At 42.7% G+C, this 22602-nt stretch overlaps 1 protein-coding gene across 6 annotated transcripts in view; it reads left to right on the plus strand.

Annotated features, from left to right (window-relative positions):
- RFX4 (regulatory factor X4) overlaps positions 1-22602 on the plus strand; it is a 429787-nt gene that overhangs the window by 8009 nt on the left and 399176 nt on the right. The window lies entirely within an intron of this gene.

Genomic DNA, 22602 nt, shown 5'->3' on the forward strand with positions numbered 1-22602 from the left:
AAATGAGATACAAAGTTTCAACCGTTTCTTTGGAAGCATAAACATACAAATGCCAAAACGAATGGTTTTTCTAATGCCTGTTAGATGAGTTTTCATTAATTTGTTTATAATTCCATTTATATTACACTTTACAAGAGGAGGCACAAAGCTGTGACAATTTGTTCAAGTAACATCTACAAAATCCAAAAGTATTGGTGTTGCAGTGCTTTTTTGATGACTTTCCAGCTGTATGTTCGCATATTATAATGAAGGCTCCCAGTTTTCTGTTTACACTGATTTGTACACATGAATACAGACAGAAATCAATCTGCTTTCAGTCTGTATTCATAAACATGGAAAAAAAGCAGCTCCTTCTCCTCGTTTCCCTTTGCTGTCAGTCATGCATTGCAGGCCAAACACATTGCAGATTGGCAGCATGGAGAGTGTGAAAGTTATATAAAAATAGCATTAAAGTTCTTCAAATTGCTTAAGTCAGCAGCAATTGCAGGAACTACTATTTGTTATGGCAAACATGTAGCTCGCATTTCTTTCGTGTATGGCTGAGTGTGTGTTTTAATAAGTGCATTTTTGTAGTTGAATAAATGCAGAAAAATACTGCTTGCACATTTATTTTGTGTAAAAAAATAAATATGGATAAATACTGAAAAAAGGGCAAACAATAAATATGGATAAATGCAGATGGAAATGGCAGAAAAACAAATACCATAAAACAGGGAGCCTTAATCATAATTGGGCTCCCAGTTTGATGTTTTAATAGATTTTTACCCATAAATACACACTGAAATACATTTGTAAAAATGTAATTAAGATTTTTTTTGTAAGTGGAACAATAAACTGTGAATGGCTTTCTGATGGCCTGGCAAATACCTTCATTCACCCTGTGTTTTCTTCTCTGCATTTGTAACGTGCAGCTCTTTAATCTGAAAATCAGCAGTGATTGGGGAATGGATGGTTGAAATGACCATTGTCCACCTGAAGGGTGTTAACATTTTCTGCTTTCAGAGCTGTTAGCACTAAATTAACAACGGAAAGCCAACTATGTGTGCACTTTAGCTGCCTAATCTATGCTCACCCCCCCCGTCCCCCAAGACAAAACAAAAAGTAAATTGCATAGTAAAAACCTGTCACCATTGTAATCTCCATAGTGATTTTACACATTTGCTCATCTGAATTACTACCTGAATTGGGATTCATCATTTTACTTTGTATGCTCATATGCACATTCAATTTGAAAATGCAACTTCAAAGTGAAAGCGCTCGTGTCAACATTTGATTTGCAAAAATGAGGAAAATGCTGGTGAAATTAAAACAATAAATGCAGAATGATAATTAGTTACACTCCCAAAAATAAATATGAATAAATACAGAAGGAAAGGCCAAAAAAAAACATAAAACCGGTAACCGTAATCGTAATGCTTCACAAAATTCGCTGCTAATGTACTAACGATTTACGAAACTAAGACCATTTCTTTTTTAATTGAAAAAACCACAAAAATGTCATTGGGTTTGCCAATGCATGATATATTTTCATTGATATATTCATACAGGATATGATACTATTAGGAATGAGACACAAAGCTAAAACTATTTGCCGATGAAGAAATACAAACAGCAAAACTATTTCCTTTGCCAATGCTAGTTGTTTGTATTGAGTCATTGGTCCTAGTAGTTCTATTTTGAATTGTCATATAATTTTACAAGAGGAGATAAAAGCAATGACCATTTGTTTGTCAATGAACAAATACATAGGCCAAAAATATTTGACTTTGTCAAAGCTTTTTGGATGAATTTTCATTGCTAGGGTCATATGGCAAACTTCATTTTTAGAAACAAGATAGTTGCTATGTTTGGATATCGCATATTTCATCCTGCATGAGTCTATCTTTGTCTTTCTCTGCGTGTCATATCTACCTCTGTGTGCATGTCTGTCTACCTGTGCATCAATCCATCTGTGGATGACTATCTAGGTAATGGGTTCATATTTACTCTCAATCGCTTTCCTCTGAATCAGTGTGAGCACAGTTCTTAGCCACCAAACAAAATGAGCTATCTGTCCTGCAAGTGAACAAGGGCTGGTTACACATAAATGCAGATGGCTTTGAGTATCTCTCAGACATGATTTTATATCTATGTTCCAAGGCTCACATTATGAATACACATATAAGATACAAAGGTTCTGCCAGTTTGTATTTTTCATAACACTTCATGAATACACAAACACTAGTTGAGTTCTAATGTTCAACTACATGAAACTATGTGCACAGACAGAATGTCACAAACCTACAATCATTGTGCTGTCAAATGTTTATATATCATATTAAACATAACAAATATTCATTGTGGGACAAACATCCATACGTATAAAACACTCTTATCTGGTACAAGGTTAATGTTCACTCTGTTTGCTCTAAATCTGACTGTGTGGGCACATTTTATTTAGCAGGAATCACTTAACACAGTGAGCGATCCGTCCTGCAAGTGAGCATGAGCTGAGTACGTGTAGACAACTATGTATATTGTAAAATTAGATAATACACGCGTATGTTCATTTTTCACCTTAAGACTTTAGTGCACATGTTAAACATATCGATACAGTCTAACTTTTTTTACAGGTTAATATCGCAACTTTGCTGAGGTAATTGAATTTCTTTTGGAAGCATGCAGAACTTCAATCTTTAAAATCGAAGCAGAGGACGATGAAGAAATCGTGTTCAGAAACTTCATTTTCCGTACAGAGATCTCCATTCTAATCAAGGGAAAACTTTTCCCTTCAACTTCTTATGTTTGAACAGACCACTGCATGGATTATGACCAAATTCAACATGCTTGATCATATAGGCCAGGATCGGCGTCATGCCAGATTGAGTGTATATCCATCCATGGGTTCAAAAGTTGCATGAGAATGGCCAATGCAACATCTGAAATAACCTTAATTTTACAGCCACAATTGCAGCAATATATAAGGCCAGAATTTGGTGAAGTTACAATTGGATATTATGTATTTATACAAATGAACATAAAAAAATCAATTAGATAAATGTGAAGCTGAAGGATTGCGATGACAGTTCTTTACAATTTAGGGCTCTTACTTGTAAGCACTAAAGATACAATAGTATCCATCAAATAGTTTGCTGGTTAACGATGGCTGACTCATTTGTGTCACTAGATATTTCTTGTTTTAACTCAATAAATATGGAGGAAGGACTTTATCTGGTTTTAATGTGCCCTGTAAATGTAAAGTCCACTGTTCAAGCTACCTGTAATCACCTGTGACCAAGCTCTGTGTAGGGTGAACCGAGTACGCTTTTCTGGTGCTGGTGCTGCCATCCCACAATAAAGATATATATTTTTCATTATGAAGCTGCTGATGTATGGACTCAGGATACGGGTACTTTAATCAACGCTTCCACAGCGTTGCATATGTGCTGTGAATATAATATATATATATTCGGTGAAAAAGCTTTAGTTGAAGTGACGTTAAGGTGCTGATTTAATGGCAACAAAAACCCTGAAATTTGGCAGGTGCTGGAAGCTACGCTACCTTAACTATGAGGCCCGCACTGCGCAGCCCTTAAGCACCCTGATGACATTGCAAATGACATCACTGATGATATTACATATGCTATCACGTATGGCATTATGAGTCACATCACTAGAACAGCACAACAGGCATGCAAGATAGAGAGATGCAACATTCAAAAAGTGTGTTTCTACATATATGGCTGGATTCAGGTGCATTTCAAAACAATCCCTGTGGTATGGTGAAGTATCTGGGTAAGCTGCTCACACATTTCCATTTCCAAATATGTTTCATGTGTACTTTAACAGTGCATTGTGACTTTCACTTACAGGCCACAACCTCAGGAGGGGGTTGGAGTATGAGGAGGAGGCGGGTGAGTGTGTGTGTGTTTTAGATGGGGGCGAGGGGTGGCTATGATCAGGAAGTGCGAGGCAGGAGATAGAAAACGTGCAAGAGGTTGGCAAGAGGTTGGCAAGGAGAGTTTAGAGATGAGGTTGAAGATGAGAGTGGGAGACAGAGGAGGTTGGGGAAAATAAGGAAAAGTCGGGGTACCAGGAGGTGGTTGGAGAAAACCAGGAGGATGCCAGAAAACTTTGAGGTGGTGGTAGGAGATGGATACCAGGAAATGTTTGGAGAAATCATGAAGGTGATAAGAGTACATCAGAAGATGGTCATAGAGAATAAGGATGAGGTTGAATAGTACAAGGTAAAGCTGGGACAGAGAAACCTGAAAGATCGTCTTAATAGGAAAGTGCTGGTGTGGTCTGTTAGGCCTACGCAGGTGTTAGAGGTGGGAACAGGGACAAGCACATGGCAGAGGGCGCACTTGATTTCAGAGACGTGAAGGATTGGACCGAGGCAAGGATCTTGGGAAGACTGGATAATAGGTCCTGCAGTCTCGCCCATAAGGGATTTGAGAAGACCCTCCTCTGTGGCTCTACCTGTCATGAACTGAGGTCCAAGATGAACTTATACCTTCTTCCCCAAGTACCAGCCAGGGAAGAGCAAAGACAGTCCCTTGCCAGAAATTGGGACAAAATGTGAGACAGGATACGGCATCCTCAGGCACTCAGCAGATAGAAGGAAATGGGGAATTAGTGACACAGATCTATAACTATGTATATTCATGTAACCCCCCGCCCCCCCGTATACATAACATACCTGATCCCGGAACAAGTAGGTCTTGAAGAGACGAAATCCTGATGGGTGTTGTCAACAAATCCCATATATGGAAAACCTAGCCCGAATGGCAAGAGGGCGCAAGCTAAGTGGATGACAATATACAGTTTCATAGCCTCACCAGAGTTCCAGATAGAAAAGTCTCACCGGAATCTAATGTCCAAAGTTCCAAAATCTAGGAAAAATCCAAGAGATTGGTACAGTTCTATAGTCGAAAATCCAATTAATCCAATTTCCAGAAAATAGCCAGTTCACCAAATCCGACAGGGAAAAACCAGGAGCAATCCAGGTTAAAAAGCCAAAAAATCCCAAAACCAAAAGTCAAAAAAGCATATACCAAATTAACACCATGAGCAAAACCTCTGAGAAGAAAGGAGATGCAATTGCCATGCATTTATATAGACCAGGAAGGCATTTCCTAATTGATCATGTGATGCACTGCTGTCACGCGACTGTCTTCATGCACCGCTGGTGCGCGCCGCTTGCATCACCAAAACGCCAAGGGTGACGCAGGAGCGCCCACCGCCGTAATCGGAACCGGACAACTGCGGGCATGGAGGCGGAGCTCCGTGATTGCCCTGCATGGAGCGGGACCTACAGCAACATGGGGGAAGAGCACCGCGACCGGTGCTTAGCATGTGAGTTTGTGACATTACCTAACGTAGGTGGGCCAGCTTCCCCATGAAGCCAAAATACCTGAGGAAGAGGTGAAGGCTCTTCTGGATTGAAACTCTTGCTCCACCTTTTCTCTTCACAGAGGTCGAGGAAACTTGCAGGAGACCGATCTGGTGGCCTTAAGAAGGGACCCCCTAAAACACACAATGCTGGGTTTTGGGAACCCTTTACCAACAAGAAGTACTAAGGGGATAACCCGGTCCCAGATTGGGAACTTTTGGTTTGTGCTAGTTATACTTCCCCAAGAGACACTTTCCTCCATTAAGCTCCTGCAACACTGCCTTATACTATAAAGGCAATTTTCTTGAGCCAAGGGCTTGCTTTTGAGATAATTTGCATACCCACAGTGCATTGCTCGTATGACTCTGAACTGATGGTGAATTTCTAGTGATGGCTACAGGGTGATACTGTGGCTTGTGTGACTTAGCTGGAATGGCATAATCTATTTTCACATTACAGGAGTTTGTGATGCTGAGAATTCAGCATCAGAAGATGCTGGCTCGCGAGTCAGTGCCGCTTGACGCCTGATACTTCGCAGTTGAAGGTCCTCTCCTCTAACCTTCTGATCTAGTATTTGATTGGAGGGACGCAGTGAACTGCAGAATGCCACTGAACACTGAGGAGGGACATAACCTGGGTTTCGCTATTGTGGTGTGCAGAGTGTGGTAAAATGAGGCCTCGGAAGTCCTGGTATGACACTCCAAATTTGCAGCTTGAAACTGGTGAGCGTGCCTTGATCTGGGCTGGGTCCATGGTCTTCCCGTACCTGTGCTTGTAGGCAAACCTGAGCCTGTGAGTGCCCGTGTGGTGTGACCTGAGCCTTATGAAAGGTGGTGGTGAGAAGAGATAGTTGAGGGGCAGTCCAGGAAAGCAGTTTTGTATAGTTTTATAGGTGGGCGACGTTACCGGAGTTCCTAAAACTGCAACAGTCTCTATTGAAAATATACTCCAGGCACAGAGCTCAGCATGGGTGAGGGGTGAGAGTGAGCACTCGGCTAGCTATTATCTAAATTAAACTTCATATAAAGTAAGAGTGTCAAGCTTAGGATCTTGTCATGTTTTAAGGTGCTACATGCTATTAAAAGTTCACCCAAGGCAAAATGTTTCGAATGACATGTTGTGGGGCTAGAGAGTTTGTGATCTGTGTTAACCTGAACCGACTAGTCTTTTCAATTGGCGGTGAGAAGAATTATTAGGAAAGGAGAGCATTTGGGCCACATAGTGAGGTGGCGTGATTTTGTACAAATATTAATTTTCCTAGTCGTTAATAAATATATATTATTTCTATACACCAGACTGCTTCTTGGCTTATCTGTGGCAAAGGGGCGAGGGACCTATGTGGTACTACATGAATCACAGACAGGACTAGATTGAACAGAAAAGGAAAATTGGTGTGGTGCTTTTAATTGGGGAGGGAAAGAATTTCCTGCATCGATGGTTAAGGCATAAATATCTCCAACATAATCATGTATTTATTTCTCTTTTACCATCGTATCTTTTTTCTTTTACTGTGGAACGTTTGACTTGCAAAACAAGGCACAATTAAATACAAAAATAAGTGTGAAACATGTGAGGTTGTGTGCATTCTTGAGAGCTGTCTGTCTTGGGTTGAAAATGCTATGTAAAAATGGCACTGACCTATAAAACAATGACAATTTTCTGGGGTCAGTGGTTTACATTTGAGCTAATTTGTATGCCTACAATGCATTGCTCATGTGGCTTTGCAGTGGAGGTGAACTTCCAATGATGGGTACTGGATGGCAGCGTCACATGCCTGCGGGGTCAATTCGGACCTCGAACCTGTGTGAGGAGTGGTGGTCTTGTCTTGAAAGCATGCTTTTCAAATTTTGATATTAGTTCGTCTAGCAGAGTTTTAAGAAAAATTCAAAAAAGTAGGAATAAAAAGTGTAATATCTAGGTTAGGCCTGCGGACTCACTTTTTTATTCGGGATCCGTGGACTAATCGAGGAGCCACGTAACATTTTCAGACATTGTGCAAAGGTGCTGATTGGTCAATTGAAAGACGTGAGGTGCTTCAAAAAGGTTGAAACCAGAGCCACTCGTAGCCTGCAAACAACATGGTGACAAAATATAAAAAAACACAACCTTGCACTTGCCTTGCATATGAAACCACCTCTGGCGATGTTAGGGATGGTAAGGATGGGGTGAAATATGTATAGAAAAGGGTAAATACTGGTGGTGTTTCGTTTCCGATGTTTCCGTTTGGGGACATAGCTGTGATGTTCTCGAACTTGAGAAATGTTTGAGGACATTCATGCATGTGTGTGGGCAGTTTTATATATATATGTATGTTTATGGTTCAAATGCATTCCCCGTTTGACTAATCTTCATGAAACTTTCCAAACAAAGACCCGACTTTGAATCTTTTTGGAAAGCATTGTGTGGTTCCGCCAAGGAGGGCAAAGTTATAAGTTATAGGGAGGTCAAACATTTTAAAAATCCAAATTGACTTGAATGGGAACACATTTCTGCTCGCACCTACAGCCAGAATCATTGGGTCGATGATCCCCTTACTTGTGCGTGTTGCTTCGGCCTGGTTCCAAAACTGTGCTTTTGCAAATTTACTGTTAATCCATCCATTTTGTTTTATCCAAAATGCTAAATTGTTGATACAAAACATATTAATATAACTTTGGTGCCTGATGGTTTGGGCAGGGCTTTGCCGAAGGCTATGTCCCGAACAATCTGGCCACTGGCCATGGCCACCAGGGACAAGCTATGGGGTTGAAGCGGCCACTGTGCTTGGCCTGCGGCAAGGCTCAATGTCTACTTTAGATGCTTAGCAGGGCCTGCAACGTAGAAGAATCTTATGCCCGAGGAACTGTTGCCACTGGCCTGACTGCAAGCCATGCACTGTGCAGCTGGGCCAGGCTTCAGGCCACCTCTAATCTCTTCTGAGTGTTACTTTGCCGGGCGGGCAACATGCCTGAAGCCCATGCCCAGGGGTTGTGGCTACGGGCCATGGCCACAAGACGTAGACATTGGGCCACAGTCCATTCTGGTACAGTGCGCCCTGCACCAGGCCACAGGCCAGGTCCAGTGACTATCGGGGGTGACTTGTTGAGGCCTGCTGCGGGGCCGAACCTGATGTCACAGGCAGTTTAATCTATAACTTGCATCCCCAGTGTGGGTTGTTCAAAGTGACACACGTCAATATGCGCTGAAAAATATTTTCTAATGGAACACATATATTTTAAAGCAGAATTTGTAATAACTTGTAATAACTTGCATATGGTGCGGGAATAGAACAAAAATCTTAATTTTCAAAAACGTATTGAAATTCACTTAAAAATGTTGTTAAAGGCGCATTATGGCAAGTAGCCCAGCTCCATTTCGACTATAGATTGCTTGGCAGGCCTTGCAATACGGCTGATGCCCATGCCCCAGAGATTGCAGCCACTGCCCATGGCCACAAGACGTAACCAGTGATCCATGCTCCCATTGTAGGGGTATAATGATCACTGGCTAGGTCCAGTGGATATTGAGGGTGGTTTGGTTGGACTTGGGTCTTGGTCGAGCCTCATGCCCCAGGAAATTCAGCGATAACTTGCATCACTGGCATGTGCTGCTTAAAGTGACATACATCAATATGTGCGGCAAAATATATGTTTGTTAAAAGAGCATTATAGTTCTTTCATATATATTAAGAGGAATTATAAATACCTTACATACGGTTCTGGAACATCATGAAATGTATTCAGTTATAAAAAGCATTGAAATTCCATGAAAAAACCTTCTTAAAGGAAAGAAAAACCAAAGACATTTGCCTGTTGTGGTAAGCTATGCAACCATACATCGAGCCCTAGCCATGTGCTGCTCAGACTAACACAGACATCACAAATGCATAATCAATGGCACATCCTGGAGGTTTTTTGTTTAGTGACAATTTTAGGCAGCACACTTGACCTGGAGGTACGGCATGGAAAACTTGACAGACATACCCTGAATGTTCTCTATATGTAGGCCTTAACACTGCAGAATATTAAGTTAGTTTCACAAGGGCTTGGCCTGAGCTCATGGTGCAAACATCTGAAACAATAAGCAGGACCCAGACAGATAACACAATTTGTATACTTTATATGTATGTATATATATATATATATATATATGTATATTACATGGCCACGGTAGTGGCCATGTAGTTATGGTTAAGTTGCTGTTTCCATAGGAAGAGCACTTTTTGGGCGGCTTATAACTTCGCTCCCCCTGGACGAATCCTCACCAAACATTGCAGAAAAAGTATATGGCCCACTCTGAATCTTTTTTGCAAAGTTTGGTGACGTTGGTCCAGGGGGGGCAAAGTTATAGGGTGGGGTCCCAAAATTTATTTTTTTCCCATAGACATAACTGGAAAAAACTTTGCTCACGCCTACAGCCCAAACGGCTGGATGGATTTACACCAAATTTGCCGCAGGAGCGGCCACTTGGTCCCGAAAGCGTGCTTCTTTTTATTTGGTGTAAATCCGTTCAGTAGTTTATTTTTAAATGACCAAAATGTAAAGCAAAAAAATTAGTGATATCTATGTCCGGTCCGCGGACTCACTTCCCTGTTCGGTCCGCGGACTGGCCTCTGAAAATTCAGACTTTTGTGTGGTCCGCGAACACCGGGACGCGTCCGCTGATTGGATGGTGAGAAAACGTGAAATGCGTCTGTTTTCTTGAAACGCCCGCCATCTTGGATTCGCAGACTTTTTTGGGGACTGCGAACAGCGCAGTGACTTAAAAAAAAAAAAAAAAAGCAGCATTTCACTTTTCAAACTCAACAACCAATCTCTGGGGAGGTGGGGGGATGAGGATGGGATGGGATATGGCCATAAGAAGCCAAAAAACGGGCTCTTTCACCCCCGAAAGTCCGTGAACACTCCAGATGTCCTGGGACAGTCCTGTGGTGTTCGCAAAGACTCCAGATGCCCTGGGACAGTCCTGTGGTGTTCACGAACACCCCAGATGTCCTGGGGCAGTCCTGTGGTGTTCGCAGACACCTCAGATGTCATAGGACATCTGTACCCATGTCTGCATCACAGGGTTGGGAAAAAGCAGTTTTTCGATGGCTTATAAATTTTACGCCATTCAGTGAAACTGCATGTAATTTTGTAATTTTATTCTAGGACTAATCCTGAATAGTTTTGCAAAGATTTGTGGGATTCTGTCAAGAGGGGGCAAAATTAGAGGGGGGGTCCCAAAATATTGTAAAGGCATATACATGTGGTGTCATTTGACGAATCTGCACAACATTTGGCAAAACGATTTTGGATCTAGATATAAATGTTTTTTTAAAGTTTCATGGGATTTTCTCAAGAGGTGGGGTCTCAACATTTTTAGATGGCTTATAACTTTGTTGCTATTTGACGAATGTGGACAAAAGTTTTGAGAAAGATTATAGACCCAACCTTCACTGTTTGTGTAAAGACTGAATGGATTTTGACAAGTGGGAACTAAGTTATATGACTATTGTATGTACATATGTTTTGACACTTTTTAAAAAATAAAACATGGGCGGGTTTCGAGCAAATTCGTGAGGAGCATTGGCAAGGACATTAAAGCATGGTTTTTCAAATGTGGCCGTGTTTTATTTTTTTGACAAGTGTAATAATGTAAATACAAAAAATAGTCATATACCTTTTGGTGACTGAGGTATAGCCTGTGGCCGTGGGCAGTTGCCAGTTTGTCTGGGTCATGGCATAAGGTCATGACGCGGATATCTGGCTACTGGCCATGACAGCTAGGGACGAAAAATGGTGTTAAAGTGGCTATGTCTACCTGGGACCGGCAATGTGGTAAAGTTATTCGAAGGTAGGATAGGTTTGAAAGGGAAAAAATTGCTTGTGGTAATATGTTCATAGGGTTTTGCAGGCTGCCATGGCAAGGGAAGAGGGGCTGTGTACGGAGCCCCGCCTTCTCTTTCCATGTTGGCTGTCTTGGAAAAGGATTTTCCTTCCTACAGCGGGACGCTGTAGGAAGAATAATCCTTCCATCTAAAAATCTATGTTTTAGCAGCCTGGGTTCCCGCTTTGGGAACCAGGGGTGCTAATGGCCTTTATCCCCCATTTCAGTGGCTGCAATGGATGATAATGGTCTGTAGCCCTCCTTATTTATTTATAACGCACCAATGCCCGCAGACGACAGGCTGTGTGGTTACAGTATTTGTTAAAGAAGATGAGGTGGAGGAAGTTCTATTTTTTAACTGTGAAAGGTGGTTCCTAAAGGACATTCATTTTATTGTTTTTGAATGGGAAATGAGGGAAGAGGCACCAAACACTACTATGGAGGGGCAGGTGGACAGGGGAAAATGTTGCGCGTGTGTTATTTCTAAGGTGGGGGCAGTGTTTCTCATGCTCCTTGATTAAAGCAGTGGTGGTGTCTCTTGGGGAGGAGGGATGCCATTTGCTGATTCCATTTTAAGAGAAATAGCAGTTTTGCTAAAAGTATGTACTGCGTACTAGATTGTTAATGGATGAGTAGGAATATGTGTTGGAGCTGTGCAAGCAAAATTTTTAAGTTGAAAGTTCCTAGATCAGTAGAAAATGCAGTACCGAACTGTTCCACAACTGGTCTTATTGTGAAGTGCGGACGGGTTCTTGGACACGTCATCATGCCGCGCGCTAGCGTATGATCATTTGGCACTGCCCAGAAGAACCTTAATGAAGTCAGATGTTCGTAGACATCTATGGATGCAAAACTAGTTGAAATAGTTGACGAAAGTGTATAGAAGTGTTAAAAATGATTCTAGAAGGTGCGAAATGGCAGAGTTTTAAGGTGAAACTTTGTAAATTGGACACAAATATTGTTATCTTTGGTAAGTATGATATTAGTAAGTTGTAGGAAAATAACATGCACTAATGAAAACCTATGAAATTCAATGAAAAAACTTTGTTAAAGGGACGTTATGTTTCCAAGTAAAACCGAAAAACCCCTGAAATTCGCCAGTTATGGTAAGCTAAGCAACCATAACTCGCACCACCATCGTGCACTGCTAAGACTAACACCCAGGACATCAAAGATGACATCACAAATGAGACCGCATCTATCATGATGATGGAAAACCTCTTGCACGTAATGACCTCCATATTGGAATGGTCTTATGCCTATAGAAACGGTATATTCTATAGATAAATAGTCCGTATAACGTATACAGTTCCACTATACAATACTGGGGGCTACCGCGATGCTCGAACGATGTTGGAGACGCTCGAAAATAACACTTTTTAAAAATTATTCCTTAAAATCAATTATTGTATATCACAGACGCACCAGTGTGCCTGCATGTCATAAACTGACTAAGAGCAGCTGAAATGGCCGCTATTAGCCATACGCCCCCTCTAAGGGCAAGCACTTCTAAGCCTAATGCGACGAGCAGAAAACAGCAGCCATGTTCTAAATGGGCAAATGCCCAATTTCTACCAAACCTCTAGTATGAACGTAATCTATCAGATGGCCAGTGCCATGTTAACTCAGTAGTATTAATGTATAGATTAAAATCATCTAGACTCTAACATGTAATATGTATAACAGTCAGAATCAAAAGTGAACCAATTCATATTAATAGACAGATCCTGTTGGCGCGCAAATAGCAATTCCTATGTCAAAAATGTAATATCAGAAAGTGCAATATCAAAAAGTAGCAGCATAATTCATCAAAAAATACTTCACTTAATACGACACAATACAAAAAATGTATAAATGAATCCAAAAAGAGGTGCAAGGTGCAAATAGCAATTCCTATGTCAAACATACAATGGTAAAAAGTAGCAGCATAATTCAACCATTAACTCATGTTTGTAAAAATACATACATTTCAGCATCAATGTTTAAACCATTCGGTTTCAAGGTATCAAATTTGCATTTTGGAAAGTAGATCTATCAGCTATCGACAACATAATGTGATGCTGTTGAGTATGTTGCAATTTTGCTTTGAGCATAAATATTTTCTCCATGAGGACCAACTATACAGGCAGATACGAGGGACATATCCAGGTTTCCCCCGACAGCAAAAAGACAAACTCAACATTTGAGGTTCAGTGACTCCCAGGTCCAACTTGGGACCTTTCTCTCCACCACCTCTTTCTCCGGATGTGTTCTTCCCCAGGGCTCTAACCTCTCACCTTGGCTCTTCAATATCTACTTGGCTCCTTTGGTCCACCTTATCTCTACCTTCTCTAACTTTCAATGTTATGCGGATGACACTCTGCTCTCTTTAAGGCTCCCCTCACCCTTCTCTCCTCTCTCGCTCATTCCTGACTGTCTATCCGCGAATAAGGTTTGGTGCGCCTCCAGCGATCTCTGCCTTAATGCCAGTAAGATTGAGATCCATCTCATTGGGACCCCTTCTCCAGATTTCCCTCTCTCACAATGGCCGCCCTCCTTGGGCCCTCTTCCTTCACCTTCCGGTGAGGCAAAAAACATTGCTGTCCTCTTCAACTCCACTCTCCCCTTCTCACATCACAGACCTTGCCAAGAAGGCCCACTACCAGCTGCACCTCTTCAGATGTATTCTTCCTTTTCTCACTTTCCCCCAGAAGCTCACTGTTTCCAGAGCCCTGGTTCTCTATAGGCTGGACTATTGCAACAGCCTCTTTCTCCATCTGTCTTCCTCTACTCTCCACCCTCTGCAACTAATCCAGAACAGGACTGCGAGAATTGTCCTAGGCCTCAAGCCCAGGGACGTATCTCTCCAGCCCTGAAATCTCTCAACTGGCTCCCGGTCGCTGCAAGGATCAAGTTCAAGACTCTCTGCATTGTCCGTAAGCTTTCTGGGGCCGCACTACATCCAACTCTCTTCCACAGCACCTTACCTTCTCGAGCTCTTCGCTCAGCCACCTCTAACTCTCTGAGGGTCACACGCTTCTCCAGGCAGAGAGTGGGGGGTCGATCTCTCTGCTCTGCAGGTGCCTCACTCTGGAATGGGCTCCCTGCGCCTCTCAAACGTGAGCTGGACCACCTAACGTTCCGGAAGCAGCTGAAGACCTCCCTTTTTGCCTCTGCTTTCTCTCCCCCCCGCCTCCCTTTGCTGACCTACCTTCTTCTGCACTGACTGGTGGCCTGGCTACCAGGCTCCTCCACGACCAGCTGCCCCTGCACTGCCTACAGACCTACTGTGCGCTACGGAGATGTGACTAACCCTACAGTCCTCTCCCTCCTTGCACTTACCCAGAGCCAGGCTGCCCTGGCTGCACTTATTCAGAGCAATGCTGCCTGACTGCACTTTCCCTTTCCTTCTCCGTCCCCGTGCACTTTGCGTTATCGTGCTTGCACGATTTGACTGACGCGAGTCCTAGTAAGATCGTTTGTTTTGCCCTCCCCCTCTCTTCCCTCCCTTGTCTTGTCACGCCTAGGAACACTTGTGTACAGGTGCGTTATAACGGACTTATCATATATAATTCCATGCAAATGGTCCAGGCATTTTTACTTATCGTAATTTATAACTTCTTGGGCTCATATTACAAAAACCTTGCACCGGTGAACTGCAATTTTGCATTGGCATTTTGCACAGGGGCAAAATGAGTCCCGCTTTGAAATTTGTTCTCTCATGGGAATGCAGTGTAAAATTGCACTTCGTGGTGCAAAGGTTTTCTTATGTAGACCCAGGTAAATGCCACACCTAGAAGACGCATTAAGATGTATGCTAAAGCAGGTTGTGGGTTAACGTGCCTGTTGCAGAAACCTGTATTTTGCTTGTAAGTCACAGGTTTGAGGCCAGGAGGGACGCTTAATATAATGAATGGAAGATGCAAGAATTCACCACCATAAAAGAATTGCGGTGTATTTATTTAAATTATTATAAATCACAATGTTTACCCGAGAGTGTCTTGGTGCTGGCACAGACCTCAACTGTGACATAATAGTGAACGGAGCAAACTTGTTTTACTCCAATGTTAAAGCTTTTTTGCACTAGAGTGAAAACGGAGCAGTTACGTTGCCCTTTTTTGATTTAACAATTAAAAAGGACCAATGAATATTGTAACTTTTCAAATGAGAAAGGTGTTTGTTTGCCACTGGAAAAAATCAGCTTTCTCCATTTCTTTTTAAGTTAAAGCGCAAACATAGTTTAAAATATATTTCCTTTATTCTACCCACCTGTAAACGTCGTTATGTGACATGGGTGGAGCGCAACATGTTTGCTCCATCCCCGATTACACAAGCATTCAATATGGTGCACTAAAAATGGTGCAAGAATGAATTTGCTATCATTTTTTGAACGTATAAAGTTTGATCACTAGGGCCCCCAAGATTGAAAAGTGCGCATTAATCAAATACCACACATGATATGCCTCATTTAGGCCAACTAAAGATGGAGAGGGGAGTTTATAAGAGGATGGCGCCGCACCTTACATTCCCTACTTTGTGCTTCGTAAGTGCACATCGAAGGGCAGAAAAAGTTCAACGTTGACAGTTCTGTCTAAAAAGCACCCACTTTTATGAGGAGGGGTGGATTGTCATTTGATGCAGAGATAAAATTGCGCATTTGCATATCATCTAATAATTAAAGGGACACAATTTGGGTGAAAAATGAATCATTTATTTTAAGTGATTTGTTTCATAATCCAAAATCAGCACCTTGGAGATAGCTAATTAGCGAATTTAAATGGTCCTTGAGACGATTAAGCCAGAGTGACTGTCAGTAAGGCACTCTGTCCCACCACTGACTAATGCACGTAGTGACTCTGCACTGGGATACCCCCCACCACCACTGCTACGACATGTCAGAATGGATCTGGCAATCGTTGAAGAAGAGCATGCTTCTTCAGTTTAGGCTTACCTTTTGAAATGCACTGGACTAGATAAAGTCCAAAAGAGTGAACAATCCTGCCACCACTCCCTAGTTTTGCAAGGGGGCCACCCACCACGTTTTAAACAAAAAATGCGTTATCTTTTTCGCCTTCCTAAAATGCCTTTAACTCCAACATGTGTCAATCGGAGGGTAACTATCTCATCCTTCTTTCCAGTTCCACTTTCTGGCGAGATCTGACTGGTGCGAAATCTTAGCTTTTCTGCAATTTAAAATAAGGCCGGCTGTTTCTTTTCACTGGAGCACCAGCCCGTTAAGAACGGTCCTGGTGCTTCAGGTTTCCAATTCCCATGGAGTCCTATTGCACTCCATGTGAATGGGGAAATAACTGTACCGCCACCGCCTGTGATATCTCGGTAGCACCGGGATGTCGGGCGGTGGTAACAGTGGTCCAGGGTTCCGGCAATCCGCTGCCTACCGGCGAGTTTTGCCAGCAACCTCGTAATGAGGCCCAATATGTTAAAAGCACACTGTGATATAATATGATTGGTTATTTACAACACGCTTAATACCCAGAGGTTTCGAAGCGCGGACCGGGGGATCAAACCTGTGGTGCTCCGTGTTTTCTTTCTTCCAAGGCGAACACGTTGCCCTTGAGCTATCCTCCCGACATGGCAAGTTTTTAAAATTATAATGCTAGTCAATCGATAGAATTCAGCACTTTAGCTATAAGAAAGGTTTGTGTCTCGAATTCCTGTCTATTTCCTAGCTTTAGGTTGTTTTTTTGCAATCTTTATCCTTTGTCTCTTTATCAAATGTGGTTAGGTACTTGGACTTAATTCCAAGGTAAAGGTCCCCATCACAAGTAAGGCGGTGCAGGAAAAACAGTGGTAAAGCAGTGGTCTGCATCACCGCCACATTACTGCACAGCCATACTACAGGTTTGGCGCTTAGGTGGAGGATTTTCCTCCAGCAAAAAGCTGCAGTTCAATCGGCCACCTTAGTACCAAAAATCGGAGGAATTGCCATCAGTGGAATTACCGCTGGCAGTAATTCTACGGAAATCCCTGTGGAGTGCTTTGAGTTTCAGAAAATTGGCATTTACACCACCTATGACCATTTATAATCCTGCTATAAATCCGTGGGACCAAGTGGCGTTAACCAAGACTTCACAAATGACATGAGCAAGCATGGTTTACACATTTAAAATGTGTGCAAATATTTAGGTGGAGGGGGGTCGTTACTCAAAACACAAGTGCAAGTACATCCAGAGATGCACCTGTAAAAATGCTCTGGATTTTCAAAATATACCCATACATTGGAATAGATCCTTATACCATTCCAAAATGGCCACTGCCATTTTTGGTGGTTTGGTGTTCCAAACACAGCACATATAACCATGAACATGATACACGGAATTGATACATTGTACCTCCATTACACTTCAAAATGTTTAGGTGGGTGAAACTGGAAGGTTGGGTTTGTGCCTGAGCCTCACACTACCCTCTTCCCCCACACGACTGGTAAGATTGAAACATTTTGGATCTAATTAATGATATACATTCTTACAGTACATTTGGAATCCTCCAGTCAGTGGGTGCTATCAGATTTGGTGTTGCGACTAGTAGTTTCTGGCTTACTGATGGGAATTGAAGGATTTCCTTTAGAGTCAATATTGTATAATGCACTACGTTTAAGTAGAACTAGAAGAGGAAACAAAATAAACAAACTCAATTGAGCAGTAATGAAACGGAAATAAATAAGGATAAAGAAAAAATGGTGACTCAGTCTGAACGGGGGTTCTGAGAAATAAACAAAACTCCAATTGATGGGAATCAGTCGGAGACATAACTTTTATTTTCTCTTTTAAAACATGTCATCTACAGTAAATACAGGGTTTTGCCAATTGTACTGTTTTATTAAAGATCAACAGAACACACAAGACAGAAATAAAGTTGAACACCTTTATTGGTAAGAAAACAGGTTAGGTTGGATGAATTCCTATCATCATAAGTCACCTCCTTGTAATAACAAAGGTTACCTTTCTGAAAGTCTTAAATAAACCATGCTTAACTGGGTGAAATAATACACTGTCAGGGTTTCTCGACAGACTGACCATGGTCAACCAGCTTCCATGATAACCTCTGAAGCTACAGTCCTAAGTTCTTCTTTAGCTTTAAGTTTATGAAGGGACATGGGGTGGGAAGAACACCTACAGGGCCTAGGGTTCTAACTAGAACTCAAACGTGACGACTATTCCCAAAAAGTATCAAGATGGATGTAATAAAAATAATGAAAGGGCCCATATGCAGGACTACCTGTCCATGACAGGATTCCCTGAGCTAACCCACTGTCTCAGGGATATAGCACCAAGCTGACCTTTTGGTTTCGGTCTGAGATTTATCATCCAGTATGCTTCTTGGTTTTCTCAGTCTCAGGGATATAGCATCCAGCCACTTCTTGATTGATCTCTCTCGCTGAGGGTATTACTTTGGGCATACTCCTACAAGCACGTTTTTACTTCCCCCCCTTGCTTTAGTGTTTTATTTCGAACCACTCCGACAAGCAAGTATTTCTTCCCCCTTGTATAGTATTTTTACCAGGCTGTGGAAATCTCATCCACCAGCACATGGTCGTTTTCCTGGCCAAAGCTTTCAGCCCTTTACAGGCTCTGAATTCTGCCAGATCGGGTCTCAGTCAGTGTAGGAGATACAGTCCTGGCAGGCTTGTAGCTCTCTCTTGATTTGCATCAGGTCCCGACGGTGGTGGCCTGCACTGTGAAACTCCCTGCTTCCAGCCAAGGGTTTAAATAACCCCCTTGTTGGTTCTGGTTTGTCTATAAAGATCCTGATTGGTGTTACCATAGCCTCCTTTTTTGACTTCATGATTAGCTTGCACTAGGTAGCAGTCGTGCTCTCTAAAGTGTTCTGTTTCCCCCCATTACGAATCCCAGATGGCAGTAGTTTTTGGCCTTTCCTGTTTAATTGGTTTCCAGCAGCAGCACTTCCATGTTGACCAAGGCTTTAAATACCTGGGACTCCATCTTGAAATCAGATGTATGTGAGTTTTGTTGGTGCAGAGCTCCGGGGAATAGTCTTGTTGAACTGGTAGGGGCTCTCCCTTGAGGCTTACTACTGTAAATGCCAGGGAAGTCTCTGTTGGCTGTTCATGTGCCAGAGCCTTGCACAGTGAGTGTGCTGGCACTTGCTGCCTGTTTCCCGCCTTCTCAATCTCTGCAGAGCAGCACTCAAGGAAGGGAATGAAGGGTTGGAATGACAGCATACCAATCATCTGTGGTTGACCTGTAATACATGTAAGTGCATTAAGACCAGTCCCGCCTTTATCCTTCCTGACCCCCCATTGTAGGTTAGAGAGTGCATTCCAGAAGTCTCACTCAAGAGGCACAAGGGTTTGGAACAGGTGGAGGGACTCTGAGGGGTCCCAATATACCTCCTCCAGGTAGGATATTACTAAGTTTGTTGGCACCCCCGGTCCTCTTAGTCCCTCTTACTCCCAGGGTTCGATCATCCACAGTGATTATGTCACATCAGTAATTTTCACAGCATAGTCAAAAATTGGGTAATGGTATGCTTTTGGGAGAAATCTATCCTCTTGTCCTTTTTTCTTGCAGCCATCTGCCCATCACTCCTTTCTGTCCTTCAGTCTTAGCTTTCTTCCTTCCATCTTTTGTTCCCTCCTTCTGACCTTCCACCACCCATCGCACATCCCCAAATAACAAGGTGTGCAGTGCAACATACAGATAGAAGTCGAGAGGTACGCTGTTATGATGCTATATCAGCAAAGTAAAAAGAAAATCCTTATTTAGTTTTAAAGTTCTATGGGTACCAGAGAGACAATGACATAGCAGGGTTCACAGGTTAATGTTCTGCCACTTAGCCTTTTACCTCATAAAGGAGGAGATGATAGAGGTATGTGGAGGGTTCTCATAGTAGGATTGTGGACGTCCATGCTGTACGGCAACCAGACGGGTTGGTGATCAGTTCCAAGAATGTCTGGAAAACTGGTTTAACGACATTAGTGCGTGCTGTCATGCTGTGTAATTGTGCCGGAATGAATGCTACCTTAATGGGTGTCGAGTTAAAGTACCTCAATCAAAAGGATCGAATGCCAAAGGTGAGAGTGCATTCGACCGAAAACAAAAGGATCACATTTTTTTTTTAAATGTATATTTTTTTTGTTGCTATAATTTAGCTAAAAAAAAGGTGTTTTTACACCAAAAACGTGGTTTTACGATCCTTTTTTTCGGTCGAATTGACTCGACCCTTTTGTCATTCAAAACTTTTGAGTCGATACTTTGACCTATAACTACCTAATGTGCCCTAATTATAAAATAATCTACCCTACATGTTTGTTAATGAGGCTTCCATTGCAACGTCTGGCACTGGGGTACACGTACAAAATGGCCAAAGAGATGTAAAGGTGGGATGCAAATAAGATTGGCATTCACAAAAACGTACATTTCAATCTGCTCCCAGGCTTACATTGCTTGTTAAATACAAGTCCTCATGAATGATGCTAGACATTTGTTTGCATGCTTCGGTGAACTTCTGTAATTCTTCGCTGTATAAGAGTTCATGGAAGATGAATAGGCTTTCCGGGTGTTGAATTTTAATTTCAGACACAGCTGGACAGTGTGTTGAAAAAACGCTTGTTTGCAACATTTCTGCGATGATCGCAAGACTACTGATATAAGCATTTCCTGTGCGTATGTTGGCAGCATGAAACGTACATTAAAGTGGATAAGGGAGTCTCTTTGCTGAATTCGTTCTGCTTTAGAACTTGACCTGCTACTGTGACATGGTAAACTCACATGACATGTATGCCAATAATGCACAATTCAACAGACACAATCAGTATGTGCTGCCTGTAACCTGTCAGCCTTTACCACAGGATTGTGTTGATATACCCAATGTTGTGGTCCTCGTGAATTTTGGGAACTTTCTAAAAACGATCCCTAAAATCTCTGAAAGGCCTCCGCTGGGGTTTTGTGTGTTTTCCGTAAAGGGGGAATAAGGTTGTGTTTGGAAGTATGAGAAACCTGAAGGTCTCTCACCCGCTAGTTCCCTGAGATCTGTCCTCCAGGTGACCAGGACACAGCCATCGCTATTGGATCCAGTTCCTGGGGGTGGACCAGTGGGGGAGGATCACCTGGATGCGGGGCTTTTGGGGAGTGGAAGTGGTACACCGACGGGTAAGATGCGGTACCCCCTTCATTCTACACCCTTTTCTGACACAAATACTTTCCTACACCGTGAAAGACAACGGATTAACACCAGAGCCGTTAACCTGACATGTCCCAACACAAGGGTCAGGCAGAGTCAGGCAATTGACCATAAGTACGCACAGCTGATGGCACTTTCCCTTCCCCACATGGATAATAGGCAGAGCCCAAGAGCACACTTTGAGCAAGGCCGAATGCACCAGCAGTTCAAATGGAGGAGAAAGGCTGTGAGACCTGGAGGGACAATGAAGGGGGAACTACCCTGGCCGTTTTCAACTCAGACCTGTGAAGCCTCCCTAAGGGAAATCATAAGACCGGTAAGTCCAACTGGTGTGTGGTGTAACAGGTGTCAACAGCACACAGGGCTCTCCCGTGCTGATATCCATAGCGGGAGGAAGCGCTTGCCACTGTGGGGCCGTCCTTGACTCCCGAGACAAGAAACTCCAACAGTTCAGCACAGCTGGTGATTCAGAGAAGACAGTAAAACCGAACTGTGCTGGGCCCAAGCTTGCAGGCAGCAACCTTGTTGAACAAATAACTTGTGTAATTGAACTTTAATGAAACCCTATTAGAAGGTTCAGAAGCAGTGTGGTCAGGCATCACGGGACGCTCATTTGAAGGACTCTGACTGAAGCCTTTATCGGTGGCGTTGTTTGATGCAACTACGAGAACCAAGAGGCCTGAGGAGAGGCGAGTGTGTAGTGTCGAACTGGTCCTACGTGGGTCGAGCAAAACCCCTCATACACTCCAAAGTCTTTGACACATTGGAGAAAACTGATTGAACTGTGAAACTGGCAAATGTGAACGCGACAGAGGGATGCCTGGGAATTGAGGGTAAACCGGGATTTACCCATTAACATTGTACAACAAGTGTAAACCCAGCTGAGGGATGTCCACAATGGATAGTTGTTCAAAAGGATATTGAAAATTGTTGAATGATATGATTTTGAGTGAAAGGCCATAGTGAACCTGATTGAGGGAGGCTAACTTTACAAGAAGAATCAGAGCCGGCTGAGGGGGATCCAAGGGGCGAAAAAGGATTACAATAGGAACTTTTGTTTATTGTACAGCAGCCCTTCCAAGGCAAGAGACTTTGGAGGAAAGAGACTTGGCCCCAGAAGGTCATGGCATAATTAAAAGGAACTGTAATCTTGGGCTGGCAAGGCCCAGAAGTGTGCTGTGCTCAAAAGTCCTGCCTTATCCTGAGCTAAAAATGTGGGGAAGGGAGACCCCAGCCCT

The sequence above is a fragment of the Ambystoma mexicanum genome, chromosome 12, assembly GCF_040938575.1.
Source record: "Ambystoma mexicanum isolate Mex_15411 chromosome 12, UKY_AmexF1_1, whole genome shotgun sequence".
In the NCBI taxonomy this organism is placed as follows: Eukaryota; Metazoa; Chordata; class Amphibia; order Caudata; family Ambystomatidae; genus Ambystoma; species Ambystoma mexicanum.